Source organism: Haliotis rubra, unplaced genomic scaffold (assembly GCF_003918875.1).
Source record: "Haliotis rubra isolate DU_JTF1 unplaced genomic scaffold, ASM391887v1 Scf895, whole genome shotgun sequence".
In the NCBI taxonomy this organism is placed as follows: Eukaryota; Metazoa; Mollusca; class Gastropoda; order Lepetellida; family Haliotidae; genus Haliotis; species Haliotis rubra.
Window position 1 is genome coordinate 2114 of NW_025767629.1, and position 21257 is coordinate 23370.

At 40.2% G+C, this 21257-nt stretch overlaps 1 long non-coding RNA gene across 1 annotated transcript; it reads left to right on the forward strand.

The window, feature by feature from the left end:
* Nucleotides 1-279: 279 nt before the first annotated feature.
* Nucleotides 280-21257, forward strand: LOC124263701. Its single transcript, XR_006894915.1, has 3 exons — nt 280-343; nt 10043-10260; nt 21083-21257. It is a non-coding gene; the product is annotated as an uncharacterized LOC124263701 (long non-coding RNA).

Below are 21257 nucleotides of genomic sequence, written 5' to 3' on the forward strand. Positions count from 1 at the left end.
TTATCGGAGTATTTGTCTTATACACTCCCAGGATCTATAACACAATAATGTATATGTACACAAATCTACTGCTTTCATCTGAGGTCCACACGTATAATAGAAGCAAACTTAGACTTAATTTCCTAATTTTACTGATTTTAGTTTGTGTCCATGTGCACAAAAGTTCAACAAACAGCTTTTATGTTACGTGGACGCTTAGTGTCGGAACAGTCCGGTTGTCAGTAATATCCTTCACAATTAACAGATATACATACATGGACTTCTTCTGGTCAGTTGGCAGTGACACAATGGCAGTGTGGAGCCAGTGTTGTGTTTTGAGTTACCAGTCTCAGTCTTGCAGCAGGTCGAGTATATTTTAACCATGGGTCTCGTTAGTGTTATCTTTAAATATTTCTTGAGACAACGAACGGAATACCAGATACCACTCTTGGGTCTGATACCTGGCAATCACACTGTATCATGTAAGTCTCGTTTCATATATATAGTGGGTACCTGTTTGAGAGGCGTATTATTGAAAAGTCTATTCTCGCGATCTCATTTGACTAAAGATAAACCCTTCATTGTTACGAGTAAATTAGAAATTATGTCATGCTTTATACCCTTCCTTGGTCAAAGTAGTGACCTTAAATCAGAAACAGGCTTGAGTAGATTATGTTTAGGAACCAGATACAAGGTCTTGTAATGAAGTGAAAGAAGTGGTATTTCAGTAGCATGCGCTACATGCTATATGGCGGTTTATCCATATTGTCAGTGTCGAGAATTGCTTATCACTAACGCAGTTGACTCAAAAGGGACAGCTGTAGTCGAGATACACATAGGATTAAGCAGCTATCGTCCGGTTAAACTCAAACTATGCATTCCATGTACACACGTCGATGTATGGAGACTACTGACTCGCCAGCGCCTCACTACCAGACATTACTTCCCATAGCTTGGCTGTCACTGGCAGAGTCGTTATTGTGTGACGATGTGTCACGTTATTGTAAATACTTATAGGGGTGTTTACAATACGAGTCACGCACGTGAATATTTCTGTGTGAAATAGGCCGAGTTGAATGTTTTGTTGTCGCTTTACAGAACTCTTCACTGTGGTTTGTTAGTGGAAATTGCCTGCTAATAGTAGTTTCCACACCGCTGTTGGAGAGAACTCTGCGCATGTCACGGTATCCCCGTTATATTGGTGTTTAAACTGGTAAAATTTGTTTGACTGCTTCTCCTTTCAAAGTGCAAGTGAGAATAAGTGTTTTTTACCTGTAAGGAAAACCGTTATATTGTTATATAGTACATATATTTCAATAACTTTCAAGACTAATTAAGAAAAGGGTTCGACCTTGACGTTCTAAAATAGACCCGCTGCAGTGTTATTGCTGGAATATTAAAGCGACGCAAAAACACACTCACTCACTAAAACAGGGATCGGGAGGATCCCCAGTTGTTAATTTCAAGGGTCCTTACGGGATATGCGTGGGTCCTCTAAATAAAGTTTCAACGATGAAGATTTCTTTACTGTAAGATTTGATGAGGATTTTATAATTACGTATTTCTTCTGTTCCTTTTTAAATAATTAGCTACAATTCAATTTTATTATGCAAACCTTATGGGACCCCATTATATATATTTTCTGCGTCCGATTCTATACTACTTTGTTAATATTAGAAGCGTCACGTAAAACAACAGTTACTTGATAGTGTAATTCTGATAAAAGACATCCAGGACTGGGGTGTTTGGTGTATGGAGACGTTGTTAGCTAGGGTGGACAGCTATATACAATAAACAAAATATACCCGTCATGAACATGTTCACGTTAAATTATGTAAATATAGGCTGCCGAAATTATGTAAATATAGGCTGTCAAAGATAAAACCGAGTCATTACCGCGGTTAAACTGACATGTGTGAAACATGCATATTCAGTTCCTTGTAGAAAAGCCCGTTACGCTAGGCTGTTGCATTAACTTACTAAGCAACTTACCAAACAACCAACCAACCAACTAACGGGTTAGAGATACCCGTTACCTTGACATCCGTTGCTATGGAGCTGTACTCATCAACTCTTCAAAATATAACTGAAGTGAAAGGGATATGTATTCTTTCAATACAAAGTAAAATAGTTCTGACAGCATGAATGGTTTTTTAATAATATTGTCAACTGAAAAATAATATTTTCATTACAGTTTCACATACGATTCTGGGTCAATTTCATTAGAACTTTAATGAACGGCTAATTAATTAAAAATATTTCTGAGGTGACATGTCAGTTTACAGAGACTAAATATAGAGAATGAAAAATGTTCAAGTGGATTATGAAATTTTGAACTTATCCACCTCTGCATGATTCTTAGGTGGAATGCTACTTAATATACCAAGAATGGACATGATCAACATACCATATTTATTATTTACTATTTATTTTTTTATCTCTGTTGAACTTATAATAAATAGTTCTTTGAATGAACATAACGTCTTTGCCTAAGTGGTTCTACCGGACTGATCCCCTTATAAGAAATGATTATCCCAGCTTGAGGATAAGTTATTGCACCCTGAACCAGAGAAATGTTTTTTTTTTTTTAAGCTGTATGTCTAAGTTGTGGAGGTTACCATCTCGACGGCACATCGTATTTTTAATCTTCCTGGGGATCCTTACAACTCGATGCAGCCATTGGGCGCGCAAGTTAATGTGGCTTTCCCATCCCGCCCTGAGATACCCATTCACAGCTGGGTGGACTGGGGAGACATTGCCTTACGGTACTTTGTCCAAGTTTACTGCACGTTGCTGTACCCGCAACTAGGTGTTTGCACGGCCAATACGTAGCCACCATCTGGTCATATACCAACGGATTTGTGGAGTTCTTTTGAGTGCACAGGGTTTGTGTACGCCTGTACGAGGGGTTGTTACAGCACTGAAGAGTCTGCACACAAAGTTGACTCCAGGTTTTAACATCGGTCACAGGTGGGCTCGATCCCAGCACCTTAAACTCGCTGGAACATAGCCTGGCGCCTTAGACGAAAGCTCGCCAACCTCCCCGTGGTAGTGTTGTTGGAAAATGGTCACCACAGAGGCCATCATGGTGGAGTGACCAGTCAAATTCAGTCAGTAGCCTCGAGCCTATAATTAACAAAAATCAAAAAGCGTAATACGTCCCTGTGTGCCAGGATGTGTTGGAAGCATCATTAAAATGCACAAATCATTATTTAAAAACCTTCTGGTATGTTACTTTTAGAGTTTAGTGTTGTACTACTAGTATCTCAGAGTGCTTTGTGGATATCTAAATCACCACTGATTACACAGGGCTTAGAAGTAGATCATAAAGAGTTTGCGAGAACAGCTGACCGAAGAAGCTGATGAAGACCAGAGAAATGTACAATAAACACAGAATAAATAAATGCGTCGGCAATTTACAGTGCTTACATGTTTAGTTCAACAAATAATATCCAACACACAGAGGGGATTCAGTTTGAAGAAGATAGATATGTTTTCAACTCCAAATACTACATCGACTACTTTCTTTTGTTAAATGTTATAAAAAGAGGTTAATGTTAAAAAGTACTGTCCCAGGTTAGGTCATTAATGCAGTATGGCTGGACTACGAAAGGTAGAATTTGTTACATTACAACAGGGACTCCAAGCTTTTTGGCGGAAATCTGTACAACAGGAACAAAGTAAAGGCAGACCTACACCTCTGGTGATGTGTCGTCACAGTATGTCCTGGCATCAGATGGCTAACCGACTGGAAGCCCCTACAGACTGCTGAGACTATCTACATGGATGGTACCCTTCACTGCCTGCCCTGACCTCTGGGATCAAGTCTACATTATCCACGCCAGAACCTGGCTCCACTACCTACACCCTGGTCTACGCTCTTCTGCCGAATGGACAAGACCATCTACACCAGACTGTTCCAGCTCCTGAAAACCAGTGTCCCTTGGGACCTTCTCTTCCCAACCGACATCCCAACATTTTTGATTCATTGAGATCATCAAGAGAATTGAGAATGCAGATAGGGCCAAGCTGTCCCAGCTAAAATTTGGGGCTGCCTCACCAAGCAGAGAGTTCCTGGAGGCAGTCGGACACTTATTACATCTTGGATAGTATCTGGATTATAGTGGATCATGTGCTACTAACAGATTTGAAAAATAGTCATGATAATTAAATATAATTAAATAATTTATTGTAGATTGATGTAATCTCAAGGTGTATGATTACAAAACTGACACAGTAGTATCTTCAACTCAAATCAATAAATATGCTGAATCAAAGTCTTTTATTATTGATTCAACTGGACTGATCCCTTGTGAGAAATAGGCATCAACTTGAGGGATTAGTTGTGCACTCAACCAAAAATGTTGTTGTTTTAAGGTGTCTAAGATACGGGCGTCTAAGGTTTCGGAGGTTACCGACATGAAGCAGGCCGGAAAATTAATGAGGTCAAAAGAAGAGTTATTAATCACTAATGACTTTGAGAACATGTCCAACAATGAAGGCAAGTCACTTGTTGTCAATGTCAAGTTCATAATCCGCCAAGGGAGAGCTAGAAATTTGACTCCTAGGGTCCATAGTGTCCAGCGTCACAGCATATGTGTCAAGGTCCAAAGACGCCAAGTACATGATCTCTCTGCTCAGGAGCACTCGTGTGTCGCTGCAGGACTGGAACAGATGTAAAGGCCAGATTGTAACAGCGAGGACACAAGGTGTGTATTCACTTCTGTGTTTTGGGTCGTACTTGCTGAGGAACCACAGATGATGGGGGAGAGTAGCAGCTGTGTAGCTGCGAGAACACACTCAGTTCAGGGGTGGTCGTTAAGTCTCTGTCTCAGCGAGTTGGTTTCAGATGTGTGTGCTCTGCTTCCTTAGCGAGATGTTTCCAGGAATGTTTAGAAACAGTCCGACCGTTGTATGCAGAGTTCAGGGGGTTAGAGATTATTGTAATGTCCACAGAGGCGTTTGACTTCAGGGGATGAAGCTGCGCTGGTGTGTGTTGTTCAGGTGGGAGGTTAAGAATCGAAAGGGACAACAGCTTTAGCTGTCCAAGGAGGACAATTAACAATTCGGCGAAAGAGGTTTATCTCTCTCAGATGTATGGTTGGAATGCGAGGAAGCATCCCAATAATTGCCAGGGCAGGTTCACTCACTGCGCATGTGGTGGCCACAAGGGGGCGTTCAGGTCAGTACCTGGCGTCACTATTCGACACCGCCTTAGAAGGGTTTTGCACAAGTCTTTGGAATTCTTACCTATTCGTCCAGTAAGGCGTTGGCAAAGTTCTGCAAGTGACGTGTACGGTGGCGTCGATCAAGTTCGTCCTATAGATGCTCGATCGGGTTCAGATCAGGCGATTTGGGAGGCCAGGGAAGGACATTGACGTTCGCATTGGCGAGATAGGCATCTGTTTACATCGAGCTGTGTGGGGTCGAGAGCGTTGTCGTGTTGAAACAGTTAACTCTGGCGATTAAAACGTCTCCCATCTCGTCGTTGCAGGAAGAAACGCGATTCATCGCTGAACCACACGCGTTCCATGCGTTTCCCAGGTTCCATGTACCTGTACCCTGTTGCACCATTGGACACATCGTTGTCGGTGTAATCGTGTCAGGTCCAACTTTTTGGTCAAACACGATATCTGATGGTTTGGTCAGAAATTCTTCTAAGATCAGACACCTGTCCTGCAGTGACCGTTGTTGTAACAAATCGGCGAGGATGAATCGGTCCTGAACAGGAGTGATCACTCATGCTCTTCCACTTTGGTACGATCTTGGGTCAGACTTGAAGCAGCTATATCGATGCCATAATCGAGATATGGTGTTATGGCTGACGTTGAAGTGTCGCGTCGGACTCCCCTAATTCCAAACGTCCAGTGGCGATATTTCGGTCAGTAGCATTCAATCTTGGCATTTTAACTTCGTTTACGTTGTAATTGAAATGATGAATTTGGTTTGGCCTTTTATATTACAGTCAGTGTCTGTACTCATGTCTCTGACATATTGCACGTGCATTACATGGAAATCTTTTTCCATGCACTTTTCATGTATCGTTTTCATTTTTATAACAGACATATTTGGATGCGTTTGCGCGCAATACACAACAACCACGACATGATTGACGGGATTCAAACATAGGAATTGTCTTAATGACGTTTGCAAAATGTATCAGAAATGAACTGCTGAAAACGCCAAAGGGTTTCTTTCTTTTAAGACTGTATGTACACAATTACAATGTGACGTGGATAAGCCTACCTAAGTCAGAAAACACATGCATCAGCCTTATGAGGACACGCAATGGACACGCCTGAAACAAATACGCCCTAAAGATCTTAAACTGGCAAGGCTACAATAATTGAAAACGTACAGGTCAAAATTATATTGGGAAAATACCAGTAGTATAGTAATGGTCCTGACATCCTACATTTCCCGGATCCAGCCGGATCATAATTGGTCATGCACGATAAGTCATTAATATGCAAGTGTATGCATGACGTCACAGGTCAGAAAGAGGAATGAACCAGTGTTTGTTTTTATGCACTGACGCAATTAATGACCTGAGCCTTCATTAATGAAAAACAATGCGTTGCAGCACCACCATAAATGGAAGTCGTTGACAAGCACTGTGGCAGGCCTTATGAAAGTAAACACTTGTGTAAACATGGGTGTGTCTTAACCGCCAAGATATAGTCCCCGTGAACGAAAACAGACTGAGTGCCCGTCTCATTGTTGGGGGAGAGACGGGGTGTGGTATGACTCCTATTAACATCTTCGGGTTGGGAAACGTTGAAAAACACGACCTTTCAACCATTCTCTTTTCTCATGACGTCATAGTTTTATATGCATTCCGTGTGATTATTGTAGACTGAATTCGATAGAATGGGTTTAATCAATTAATCATATTGTGTTAGAATATTTTATTCGAATATGTCGCACTTTTGTCAGTAAATGTATGATACTCAAAGTCACTAGCATCTACCTGTCTACCCTTTTCTGATAGGTTCATAGATTTTTTATGCACCTTGTGTATAGATTGTAGATATAACATTTTTCCCAGAGATATTTTTTTATAAATCCGGTAATTTTCGTGAATAATTATTTTCATATGGAATTCAAAGATATAAATAATGTTGTGTTAGAAATTAACATTGCATTTATTATATTTAGATTATGTCCTATAATGTGTACATATGTCAGACTTTGTGTTACTAAATGTATGATACACAAAAAACCACAAGCCCACGCCTGAAAGTTATGATGGCACAATGCCATTTGGAAAGTGGTCAAATGCAACATATGTTATATTTGTGATTACACTTTCTATTGTAAAGTACAGATTCTAGTACTTTTGTTGGGTTGAGTCACATCTGAATTATTAGTTACATTTTAATTTTGGAAGACTTAAGCGATTTTGATTCTCACAGGAATATTACATTCCACCAGTCAAGGTGGTTTCATGTTTCTCCATGTGTCAAGATTTGTACTTTATCACATCTGTGTCCGTATTGCTGTGGATACCTTTTTGTATTCAGTAGTTTGCATGATCAAGTTAAGTGAGTGACTGAGTGAGTGTAGTTTTACTCCGCACTCAGCAATATTCCAACTATATGGCGGCGCTCTGAAAATACTCGAGTCTGGGCTAGACGGTTCGGTGTTCAACTTCCTGAGCATTGTTCTAAGCAGTGGAGATGCGTCAACCAAGACAGCGAGTCTGACCACTCGATCCCGTTTGTCACCTCCTACGACAAGCATGGGTTACTGATGATCAATTCTAACCCGGATCTTCACGGGTAATAAGCAAGTTGATGTACGAGTCTTCACAAGCAACAACGAAAAAAACTCGATTTTAAGCGTGAGGTGTACGACAAGGATGCAAGGCTCTAAGCCCCAATTATATTGGATTTCAGAATTTCTTCTCAATCCCTGTCGCATCTGCACCACTCCCTATTATGAATTATTACTACTTATTCGTAATAATTAGTAATTAAGCATTAATTTCAAATCCTAAGGCATTGTTTGGTAAAGGTATGCATGTATAATAATGTTATAACTAAACCCGGAACCACGTAATTTGAGGCAATAAACTTGAAATAAAATATACAGTAATGACTTTCATATTAGAGACGGAATACTACGTCCCTTTGCTTGTGATCGGCGAGATTCAAATATTTACACAAGGACCACATGAAAAAGGGAATACCCATGTGGACGCTTCTATCTGTATTCCTCCATATTTTGTTTTCTACTTGATATCATTTCTGAGGATCTCATGATTTCTCGACTTCCACCATGTGTGTATGTTAAAATGTCTGTCAGTTAATAGTGTCAAAGATTGCCGCAGGGCTCAGACGTATGTGAGAGAGCTCCCGATTTGTGTGCTGCAAGTTACATTGATGCAAGTTGCGGACAAGTGAAAGTTACGTTCCCAAATGCAAGCAAAATGTTCTGCAACTATCAATAGCATTTTGAGCTTCATTGAATTTCAATCTGGATATGATGCCATCATCACGAGATAGACAAGGTAGAAGGGCACCAACACCACTGCACATACACCCTATCAAAGGAACAGCAGCGAGAAATGAAAACCATCCGGATCTCCGTTGGATTCAGTGCCTCCTATGTCGTCTAAACCATTGGTGCAATCAACATTACAGCTAGATTTACTAGATGTGTTTTCCTTTGGGTCGTGTAGTACACCGAAAACAACAACACAAGACAAGATGGCGGCCACCATCCAACAACAAGGTGATACCAACCCAGTGGTGGCGCCTTTAATCAGGTTAACTCCTACCCTTCCACGCTCTTCAACTTCTTCAGCGAAGCGTCAATCGATGTGATAACAACCAAAATTACAATGCCCTCCTGTTACCTGCACTACAACAGAAATTCAGGGGAATTGTTTGTTACCGTGGCCAAAGACGCAAACTAAACGATCCTCTGTTCTTCCTAATCTGTTATATTCTCAAACTCAAGATCTCTCCTGTATATGTTCTCTGTATAATTGGGGCGGTGGGGTAGTCTTGTGGTTAAAGCGTTGGCTCGTCACGCCGAAGACCCGGGTTCGATTCCCCACATGAGCACAATGTGTGAAGCCCATTTCTGGTGTCCCCGCCGTGATATTGCTGGAATATTGCTAAAAGCGGCGTAAAACTAAACTCAGTCAGTCAGTCCAGTCTGTCTGTATAATTGTTGTAAATATTGGGAGAGGGCGTCATTAAGTTGGATAACTTGTGCCCAATGCTTTTCCTCAATGAATAAAATATGTTTAAATAAAAAAAATCAGACATTCTATCCTCAGAGGATCTATATCCCCAACAGTACGACTGTCATTTCAAGAAGCTTTCCTTTAAGTATGATTGCATAGATTTGACAGACGGAGGGGTATCCTGGTGTTAAAAACGCCCACTCGTTACGCCGAAGACCCGGGTTCGATTCCTCACATGGGTACAGTGTGTGAAGCCTATTTCTGGTGTCACCCGCCGTGATGTTGCTGGAATATTGCTAAAGTGGCGTAAAAGCCATACTCACTCGCTCACTCACTCATGAGAATATTGTCGGTCCTAATTGCCCGATGCATCGAATAATCAATAGCATATGCAAATCACATAATATTTATCTACTAAATAAATACTGTAATCACACAGATAGCGACCATAGCTTAAATATTTTTTTTTAATAATTGGCTCGAAAAACGGATCGTACAAATGACTTGACGTGCTGTCCAATTTAAAGCTAAGATATTTTTGTTAAACCGAAATTTGAAATTTATAACACCTGAGTGAACTCATTATTTGTTTACAGCTGTTTGTTTGTGTTCAGCGCCTCTTAAAGAAGTGTCTCAGTTATATCACGATGTGTTAGCTGAATGCTGCAGAAGGTCCCGAATCTAGGATTCGAATCCAAGATCATTTGATCCAGGAACGAGGAAGGGACACATCTCCATACAGATAATTGTTTAAACTTAGGTCGCTGCTCCAGATATGTCTCCACAAGTCACCAGATGTCTCTTGTGTATTCAGACTGAGATGGAGATGGTAACCAAATATGTTACAATATATAGTATCTGCTGCAGGTGTGAGACAAAATGTCGCCCAGGGAAAACCAGCATGGATGAGTACCACACGTCAACCCTCACAGTCTGCTGGTAATGCTGTAGATGGAGTGACTACAGCAATTAACGAGAGATGTACTCAGTCCACACCGGAGTTAACGAACCTACAGCCTGGTGGAAGGTGGATCTACAGACACAAGTACAGTCAGCAGAGGTTAACATCTACTTCCGAACAGATTGTAAGTGTGTCACACCTTTGTTGAAGCACGTATTATGTGATGCTTTATGAATCCCACTGTACATTAGCATCTTGTAACTCACAAAACCTGTCCAATACACTCACTGTGATATGTGGATGTTACTGTATGTATACATAAAACCTGCTTGTATAGTATTAGTACAACTGAAGCAGGTTGCCAAGACTCCACTCCACAAAAATCCACAATACATAAACTCACCTTGAACCTTGGTGTGTCAGAATCACAGCAATTAAACAATATCGAATACAATAAGCTGCCTTTATTGGTTGTTGTTTTGGTATAATCTATTACTACTTTGACAAAAGATGGTCTGACAGAGACATATAACTCTTGGCATGTCCCCATAGCGTCAATAGCAAAGAGATGACAAACCAGTCTTTAATTCAAGGCGCAGAGCTATTTTGACAGCCCTGACTTTCAAAGAAGTTATTGGCGTGTACGTATTGTTAGACAACATGGCGATAGTGGCGATGGTACGACACGACATGTACGACACAACATGGCTATAGTGGTGATGAGTACGACACAACATGGCTATAATTACAAGACTACATGTACGACACAACATGGCAATAGTACAACACGACATATACGACACAACAGGGCGATAGCACTACACTACATGTACGACACAACGTGGCAATTAGTGGCGACAATTATGACACAGTGTGGCCATAGTACGACACGACATGTACGACACAACATGACTATAGTACAAGACTACATGTACGACACAACATGGCAATGGTACAAGCCGACATATACGACACAACAGGGCGATAGCACTACACTACATGTACGACACAACGTGGTAATGGTGGCGACAGTATGACACAGTGTGGCCATAGTACGACACGACATGTACGACACAACATGACTATAGTACAAGACTACATGTACGACACAACATGGCAATAGTACAACACGACATATACGACACAACAGGGCCATAGCACTACACTACATGTACGACACAACGTGGCAATAGTGACGACAGTATGACACAGTGTGGCCATAGTACGACACGACATGTACGACACAACATGGCTATAGTACGACACGACGTGGCGATAGTGGCGACAGTATGACACAATGTGGCCATAATACGACACGACACCTATGACACAACATGACGATCGTACTACACGACATGTACGACACAATATGACGATAGTGCTACACTACATGTACGACACAACATGGCTATAGTACGACACGACATGTACGACACAACATGGCTATAGTATTACACGACATGTACGACACAACATGACAATAGTACTACACGACATGTACGACACAACATGGCTATTGTACGACACGTCATGTACGACACACCATGGCGACAAGTACGACACAACATGGAGATAGTGGCGATAGTACAACACAACGTGGCGATAGGTATGACACGATATGGCGATAGTAGGACACAACATGGTTATAGTACAACACGACATGTACGACACAACTTGGCGATGGTACGACACGACGTGGCGATGGTATGACACGATATGGCGATAGTAGGACACAACATGGTTATAGTACAACACGACATGTACGACACAACTTGGCGATGGTACGACACGACGTGGCGATAGTACTACACGACATGTACGGCAGAACATAGCTATAGTACAACACGACACCTACGACACAACATGACGATAGTACTACGACATGTACGACACAACATGGCTATAGTACGACACGACATGTACGACACAACATGACGATAGTCCTTCACGACATGTACGACACAACATGGCGATAGTACGACACGACATGTACGACACAACATGGCTATAGTACTACCCGACATGTACGACACAACATGACGATAGTACTTCACGACATGTACGACACAACATGGCGATAGTACGACACGACATGTACGACACAACATTGCTATAGTACTACACGACATGTACGACACAACATGACGTACAACACGACATGTACGACACAACATGGCTATAGTACGGTACAACATGGCTATAGTGTACAACACAAGATGGCGATGATACTATTCAGAAATGTACGAAGTAGCGATAACCTAAAGAGGAAACACTACACGATAATGCCATAAAACGAAAAGGCGATATTGCGATATGGTGACGCGTTACAGTTACATACATTCGTCACCACTCGCCTCTTTCCGTAACCTCCAAGAAGACTCGTCCCCCCTCTCGATACTTGTTATGTGCGAAAATACGACAAACCAATCAGAACGCGCATAAATGACTGCGGTGCTTTGGTAAAAATAATCCTAAGTACTTAAATCGTTTATGGCATGATGTCATTGTTTAAATAATCAGGGAAAATATATATTGTCATATTGAAAGTACAAGGAACTTCGCTAACAGGATTTTGCTGCCTATTATGAAGTTTTTTTTATAAGAATCATGCGATTGATGGTGAGAGATTCAAATACACGCACGTGCGTTTGTTGACATAACGGCTCTCATGGGTCCAACTGAAGGTATTTCTGGCGATCTTGCGGGCTTGCTATGGAGATTGTACGTGCGCTTCCAACATTTTTGGAAATGTAATTATAAATCGCTACGAGTTTCAAAACAATATTATTAAACATATATCTGCATGTAACTATGGTGGCTGATTAGGGCCATCGCTCTCTCGCCTTAAAATTTGGATGAGAAAGAGATAACACGAGACGAGAAAGCGATAACACGTGACGAGAAAGCGATATCACGAGACGAGAAAACGATAATGCGAGACGAGAAAGCGATAACGCGAGACGAGAAAGTGATATCATTGCGCGAGAAAGCGACAGAGCGAGAAAGCGAGAAAGCGATATTACCCACAATTCAGTGCTGTCTGCAGCATCGACTACAAACGGGAGGTCAGTCGCCATTCGTAATTTCTTGATAGTATGAAATGTTTTTCAGTAATGTTCTTGCCCATGAATGGCGTTGTATGTTTAGACGTTTAGAGAATATCTACTATAGATGTGGACTTTCCTTTGGCATGCAATTTGCACTTATGCAATAGTCATAACGTGAAATAACGGAAACGTTCATTTTGTGATGTGACTATGGGAATTACATAGTTTAGGACATGACTGGATTCGATTTATCTTAACCAACAATCACACCAACCAATTGAATTATTTCTTTGATTGGCATTTTTAGAAGTTGAGTTGATGAAGCATAATGACAATTATTATGGATATACAACTTCTTTATTCTGTGGAGGCGACGTTTCGACATAGATTCTAATGTCGTTGTCAAAGCAAGTGACACAAGAGTAACAAATTGAGAGAATATATACAGGAGTTATTACAGTAGATAGGGAATGAGTTGTTTATACAATACATGAGGTTGATGTACAACGCTTGTATGAGAGATTGAGTAAATTGGTTTGGAAGCCAGAAGGGTGATATACAATGGATGGGGTTGATGTACATAGTTGAATTGAAACAGATAATGTACACAAGAAATATTATTGATTACTTTATCAAGTGATGGTAGGCATTGGGAATGTAGTATCCTTCATCTCTGTTGAGGGCGGATCCTATCTTCTTGATGTGTACTACTTCAAACGTTTACGAATTTTGTAGTCTGACTAGTTCTTTTCTATGGTTTTCTTTGAATTATGATATTGTGTGACAAATGTGTCGGAAGTGCCAGAGGAAAGGGAGGGACCTATGACAAATAAGGCACTGTGAAGAGAATCTTTTCACGGTGATTTCCACCACGAGTGGCCACCACTAAGACAATCAACCACATCCAAACCATCATCCTAAAATAAAATCACTGAGTGAGTGTGTGCATTGAAATATATGTCGCCTAAGAGCAATATTCATGTTTTAGGTTCATTGTTGATGGTTTTGTGACGCCATATTGTACGCCATCAGTTCAATTCCTACTTAATGGAATGGTGAGTTACACTTACATTTCAAACAAATTGAAACTTGCGTTTCTTTTGGGTCTCAGTTTATTACATATACATCACATTCAGTGACTTTTGAAGTATGTGACACTATAAATGAGCCGCATGTAGACAATTCTATAATAATTATCAGTTCTCGCTGTTTGGTTATAGGTGAAGGAATTAGAAATGAGGTATGGGAACTTAACCATTTATGTTTATGTCACTTTATTGTATTTCAGGTTGATCCAAATACAGCTGTAGTTTCTTTGAATTAATAAAGACGATGAAATGTATTAACTGAAGATCTTCACCTACATGAACCTAAATCGCTCCTACCCAAAGATAGAGGAGACGCACGTGACAGTAAAAGCACCTTGGTACATCAATTGTAGTAACAGAACCATTCCACAGTCAATGGTGTAATCTAAGCAAAATAAAAGGATGCAGTCACACGTTCGTCTAATCAAAGCTGAAAATAGTAGGCAGTTAAACGCTGGTCTAGCCATATATAGTGAACTTCTTTGGATGGCATTTAGAAGTTGCTGTGCTGAACAACTGGGAAAGTTATATGGATATACAACTTCTTTATTATAATGTAAGCGACATTTTGGTCCGCCAATTTCAAACCCGTTCTGCCATCACAATATCTATCAAAAACAATCTTTTCCCCATGTTTTCTTCTAACAAGAGTTAGATAATAGACATGTTACACCAACAACTGATTTTCTACAATATATCGTTACACTCTGCCGCCATTTTGACTGTATGTAATAATTGATGTGTGTGATATGTACTCTTATACCACCATTGGTGGTCTATTGGGAATAAAAGTAAAGTAAAGTCTACAGCTGGACGTGGTCGCATAGGTTTTGAAAGCTGATAGGTAATACGTGTATCCAATTAACCTTTCGTAACATTTTCATTTCCAGAGGAGGACCTGAAACTCGTTCAATATATGGAACTATCTACCTGTATCATCTTGTTTGTAACTTGGTCAACTCATGTCAAAACGATTCAAATCGAATGAGAGCAATAGGTGGCATTCACTGGGATGCAGACAAATAAACCCTCCTACACATCTACAAAACATTTATCATGTACACACTGGAGTGAGTCGCTCCCGCCCTTCTCTATCCCCAACTTAACTCCTTACAATATATTAAAAAAGCCACAGGTGCAAAGACTAGTACCTACTACCTAGTAGTTACTAGAAGAAACCAAATTACTCAATAACTACCAGACTGGGTCTGAAAATAAAATATCAGAATATATACAGAATAAACCCTTTAAAACATCCCTATCCAGCCACACATTACAATGTAAACTCGATTATCCCAGACTAACTCACAATGTCAAGGCCACACACCACACGTTTCACAACCAAAACATAAACACCGTACCCTGGCTCCCCAGCCCTACTTTTTTAACATTTAACCACCTTTTCATCTATTTAGTAGACTCCTTATTAGCTTATCAGCAACAGTTTAACTGTTCTGCACAATAAGTCACACTATACTTTACACCACTTACTTAGTTGAACTTATACGCAATCAACTTCCCACCTTCTTACGTCCAACTTCTCAACTCCCAATCTAAACTAAATTATTTTCAATATACAGGTGTTTATGATATAGTGCTTTATTTCCCAAGCAATAATTGTATTACGTTTTGGTTAAACACACCTACCACGTCGATCGATGAATTGTGGCACTGTCTCAAGTCGATAGTTGGGAGTTGGGGGACAAACAGACACATACGTATGTACACAAGCCATTCTTGTAGAAGTATGAGAGACTTAGGCACATACATTTAGAACAATACCTTTTTCACATAATAGTAGATATATATATATGTGAAATATGCACACATAAAACGACCAGATGAAAGACACAGGGTGTATAAAATTCCATCACTGATACAATAAAGCCCGACGGGGAGTTGGTTTGTTTGGTCTGTTGTTTAACACCGTACTAGGCAATATTACAGCTATATGGCGGCGATCTGTAAATATTCGTGTCTGGACCAGACAATACAGTGATCAACATTATGAGCAAAGAACTCTACACAGTTGGGTTACGATGACATTGTCTACCAAGTCAGCGAGCCTGACCACCCGATCCCGTTAGTCACCTTTTACGACAAGCATGTGTTGCTGAAGACCAATCTAACCCGGATCTTCACGGGTAACATGGGGAGTAGGCAAATGTGTAGCTAAGCCCAGTGAAAAACAGAGCTCATAAAACAGGACTCATAAAATACCTAAAGGTATTTAAGAGAAGTTATGGACGTCAACTTCTGTATTTGTATAACACGATGTAACGGAGTATATTCTTATCCTTCATCGGGTGAATGAAGAGACTAGAAACTAGCAAACAGAAAGCTAAAGACGTACATTTGAAACAACAGTGATAAGAACAGTGATAAGATAACAAGGGAAGCCAGTACTTAATTAGCGCTAAATTGGTAGGGTGGATGGACAAATGGAAGCCAGGGATTGTTAATCCCGGCATGAATAATGAGATAACAATGGTGGCATTTAACAAGGGAAATGACAATAAAGAAATGCAAGCCAGGAATTAATCCAAGCCTAATTAGTGGTGTAACAATAAATTAAATGATTGTTATCTTTTTTACAGACATTTTAAGAGCACTCATTTATTTCAACGAAAACACACTCGGTTTCTGGAGTTATTGTTTGGACAAGTCAAAGGATTAATTACAAAAATGCCACAGAATTCGAAAGCATGTTCATTTTGTTTCTATACGACTACACCAAATGACAATAAAGCTTCCTGTTGGATTAAATCATACGCAGGTTAGACGTCATGTGCAGACAGGGCAGAATTATGTGAAATATCGCTTTCTCGCTCTATCGCTTTCTTGCTCTTTCGCTCTCTCGCTTTCTCGCTTTCTCGCTCTATCGCTTTCTCGCCTTGGTATATCGCTCTTTCGCTCTATCGCTTTCTCGCGTGATGGTATCGCTTTCTCGTCTCATGTTATCGCTTTCTCGTCTCGTGATATCGCTTTCTCGCCTCCGAATTTTAAGGCGAAAAAGCGATGGCCATAATCAGCCACCATATGTAACTGATCAACTTTAATCTTTAACATTGGGCATAGATTCTATATTTCACATCTCTGGGAATATTTTAGTCTGACATTTATTTTGGTCATTCATATATTTTTCAGCGAAGTCATTTAAATTCCACTTGGGGTATGACAGCAAGGTTACACGATTGTTCAGTTTGAGAAATATTTTAAAGTCATTTTTGAGTGTCTGCTTTGGGATTTAATGTAGCTTTTATAAATGTTATTTACATAATTAATAAAACAAATCCTTATGGTGATTATCAAACCCTATTTAGAAATATATTTGGAAATATAAGGTGAACATCTGGTAATAATTACGTGAGAATAAGTCTGTAACAATTAAGTTTTTCTCCTTCTTTTATTTGTATCAAAAAGGTTTAATTCTTTAAAAACACAAACAGCAATACAATGTATGATTAGTTCGGCGATATTAAGTACCATTGGAATCAAACAAGAATTGAATTATCGTTCCTGTTTAAAGTAGTTCTGATATCACCATGACAATACAAACTAGTGTGGCTGTACAAATTCATAGAGGCAGTACATTACAAGAGCAGCGGTTATAGCAATAAAGACATGTTATCATCTCAGTCTCCTGAACATTGACACTACACACGCTTGTGCAAGACAAATCCTGGAGCAGGGAGGACTTTCAGTCAAAAGAACAACCAAGCCTTTTGCAAGAGTACCAGTGGATATGGCCCTGGAACAGAATGTGAATGTAGATGCTGCATCCAGACAGACAGGCATATCATCCTTCACTCAGTCACAATCCGCCAGACGACGATGGATGATAACACGTGCAATGAGGAGTGCAGTGGTAAGAGAGCTTCTACAGATTGTAGATCTAATAGTCAAGGAAGGTGTCACACTGGAATGCAAACCAGCACGGATCAAACGGGACCATGAAGATGTTGAAGGTCTTGCTACTGCAATTGAAAGTTGCCTGAACCCTTTCACAATGGCTCACCCAAACACACATCTGTACTGTATAACAACGGGAAAGCCTCTAGCAGAACATGTTGCTGATGATCTTGTATACTGCATTCATACAGGTGAAAGATGGTACAATGAATTTTCAGATGGCTGTTTTTCTGACCAGGTTAGATTTGAAAAAACAATCCCAAGAAGACAGATTCAGAATTTCACTGCTGGAGCTTTTAAGGTCAAATGGATGGTTCAATGAACAAGACTGACAAGTCCAAACGTGAAATGTTTGGAAGAAAAGGTAACAGATATTCAGTTGCCTGATAACATTGCTGTGTGTGTCATTGATGGAATGTTCCTCATCCAGTTCATCCTACAGATCCTCTGCAAATATGGAACCCGAGTAGAATTTGTATGTGACACTTATTCAAGTCCATCAATAAAGGACATTGAGCGAAGAAAACGTGGAGCTTCTTCAGAAGGCACGGAGTCAGTAGTCCAGGTCAGAACAGGCCTTCCAACTTCACAAATGCATTGAACTCTGCGTGTTTCAAGTAATCCTTCTTGAGATTTTTGGCTGATGAATGGAGAAGTGACACATATAGTCACATTTTAGGCACCACAACACTCTACGTTTCTCTTGAAGATACATGTTATGTGTTTACCGCTAATTGTGGTGAGGACTGTTGTTCCACATCTTCGATGTACACATGAAGAGGCAGACACAAGAATCATTTTTCATATCTACAATATCTGCCAAGATTTGAAGAAAGCGCACATATCAGTGCGAGCCTCAGACACTGATATCCTTGTACTTTTGATTCACCATATCCAAAGACTTGATGGAGCTCACATCTGGATGGACACAGGTCACAGCAGCAACAATTCAAGGAGATACATAAACATTTATGCAATTGCCAAGGTCATTGGGAAAGGAGTGTCTGACTCCTTGCTTTCATTTCATGCATTTACTGGATGTGACTATACTTCAGCTTTCGTTCGAACTTCTGGAAACCTCTGTTGCATTTCAGGCTGCATTTACATGTTTAGGAAACACAGAGGAGGTACCTTCACATGTTGCTTCAGGATGTGAACAATTTGTATGTGCGTTGTATACAAAACCAAGCCTGTCCAGTATCGATTATGTGCGCTATAGTTTGTTTAAACAAAAATACGCTCCCGCACCAGGGACCGCCTCCGTGGTGTCGTGGTTAGAGCGTCTGCCCGGAGAGCGGAAGGTCGCGGGTTCGATCCCCGACCGCGTCATACCAAAAGACGTTAAAATATGGTACTTGTTGGTCCCTGCTTGGCACTCGGCATTAATGGGTACAACAAGGACTGGACGGCTCGGAGTCAGTATAATGTGTCTGAGTGGGGTATTCATGCTTCACTGCGGCATGGTATCTCAGTGGGCTAGCACTATAAAACCATCTTAAGTCTGGGCTAGTACAAGCAGCCACACATACACATACACACGCATGCACGTCGTCATATGAGCGAAATATTCTCCAGCACGACGTTAAACCCAATTTCACCTCACCTCCAGCACCAGGCCGTGGTCCTTTAGACAAAATCAAAGGAACAGATGCTGCTGTATTTCCTCCTTGTCAAGTATCGTTAGTTAAAAATATCAAAAGAACCAATTATGTTTCAAGTATGTGGAAGAATGCTCATCTATGTGATCCATTGAAGTTCAAACCAGAAGGAAATGGATGGAAGTTGGAGGATGGAACTTTTCAACTCGTATGGTACGAAGGACCACAGGTACCTACATGTGTCACAAAACAAATGAGTAGCACATTTCCAGACCCTGAAGATTCAGATGAGGGTGAGGCTGGAGAAGATGACAGTAACTCTGCTACTGGCGATGAGTATGATTCTTGATGAGGTAGCCCTTGCAATTTGACAGAAATACCAAAATCTAAATGTGAGTAGTCAGAATTAGCTTAATAATTTTAAAACTATTACAGGTGTACGGGTGCATGCATGCATGTTTAACTGGCCTGATGACCTGTTTTGTATCATGAAGAAATGTTGGTGATTAATTACTCTTTAAATATATGTCCAACAACATGTATATAGACTAAAAAGCAAGTTATATGTCTTTCTGAAAACCACATTTTACAGAGTTATCTCCCCTTAAGTGATTTTATAGAATTACCCTTACTTTCTTTATCTTAGATAAAATACTAACCCAGAGTGACATTTGCAGTTTATTGATATATTTGAATTCCTTACACATTTTAACATAATTAAAAGCCTTAAATACTGTATTATATTATACTTTAGTTTCATTACAATGGACTTCAGGTGGTAAAATGACAAAAAAAATTGTAAATCAACGAAGAAAAACAATATGTCATTACTCTACATACCACACTGTTAAACATTTAATTTTTCAAAGTTACACATTTATCTTTCTTCTTTACATTGCAAACAGTTTGGGTGAAATTACCAGCTTAGTCCCCTGAATGAATATACAAGTACAATGTGTAACAGCTGAAATCTAGTATCCCCAAACCAATCCTAGTAGCACATTACGTTTACGGTTCATTTACGCATGCATGGTATCGTTTAACATTTGATACAAGTAATGACACATTATTTGAGCTTTAATGACACTCCGATGGATGATTAAAGTATTAATTTAGCTGTTTCCAGCTACTAATGTTACTGACACGTTGCTGCAACCGAACGATGGATTAATGTGTCGAGAAGTACATGGAAGGTTGAATTGTTAAATGCTACTCACAACGAGACGCTCAGTCAGTCCAACCACTTGTGGACGTGTATCAAAATGTCATAAGCAACTTCAGTTCGGTCATATCTATGAAGTGAATTAAATATATTAATGATGAACGTGATAATATGACACATTGCAAACGTATTTTTTCAGATAAGAAACGACGTAATGGCCTCCAACTCTACACCTCAGGGACAAATTCATCTGACCCCAAAGAAGGAGATATATGTGACACAGTTAGAGGACGTGCTGACGGTACAGACATTCCTGATGTCCTGAGTGTCACCTGTCCTGGGACCTGGCGCTACCTGACCGTATACACAGAGAC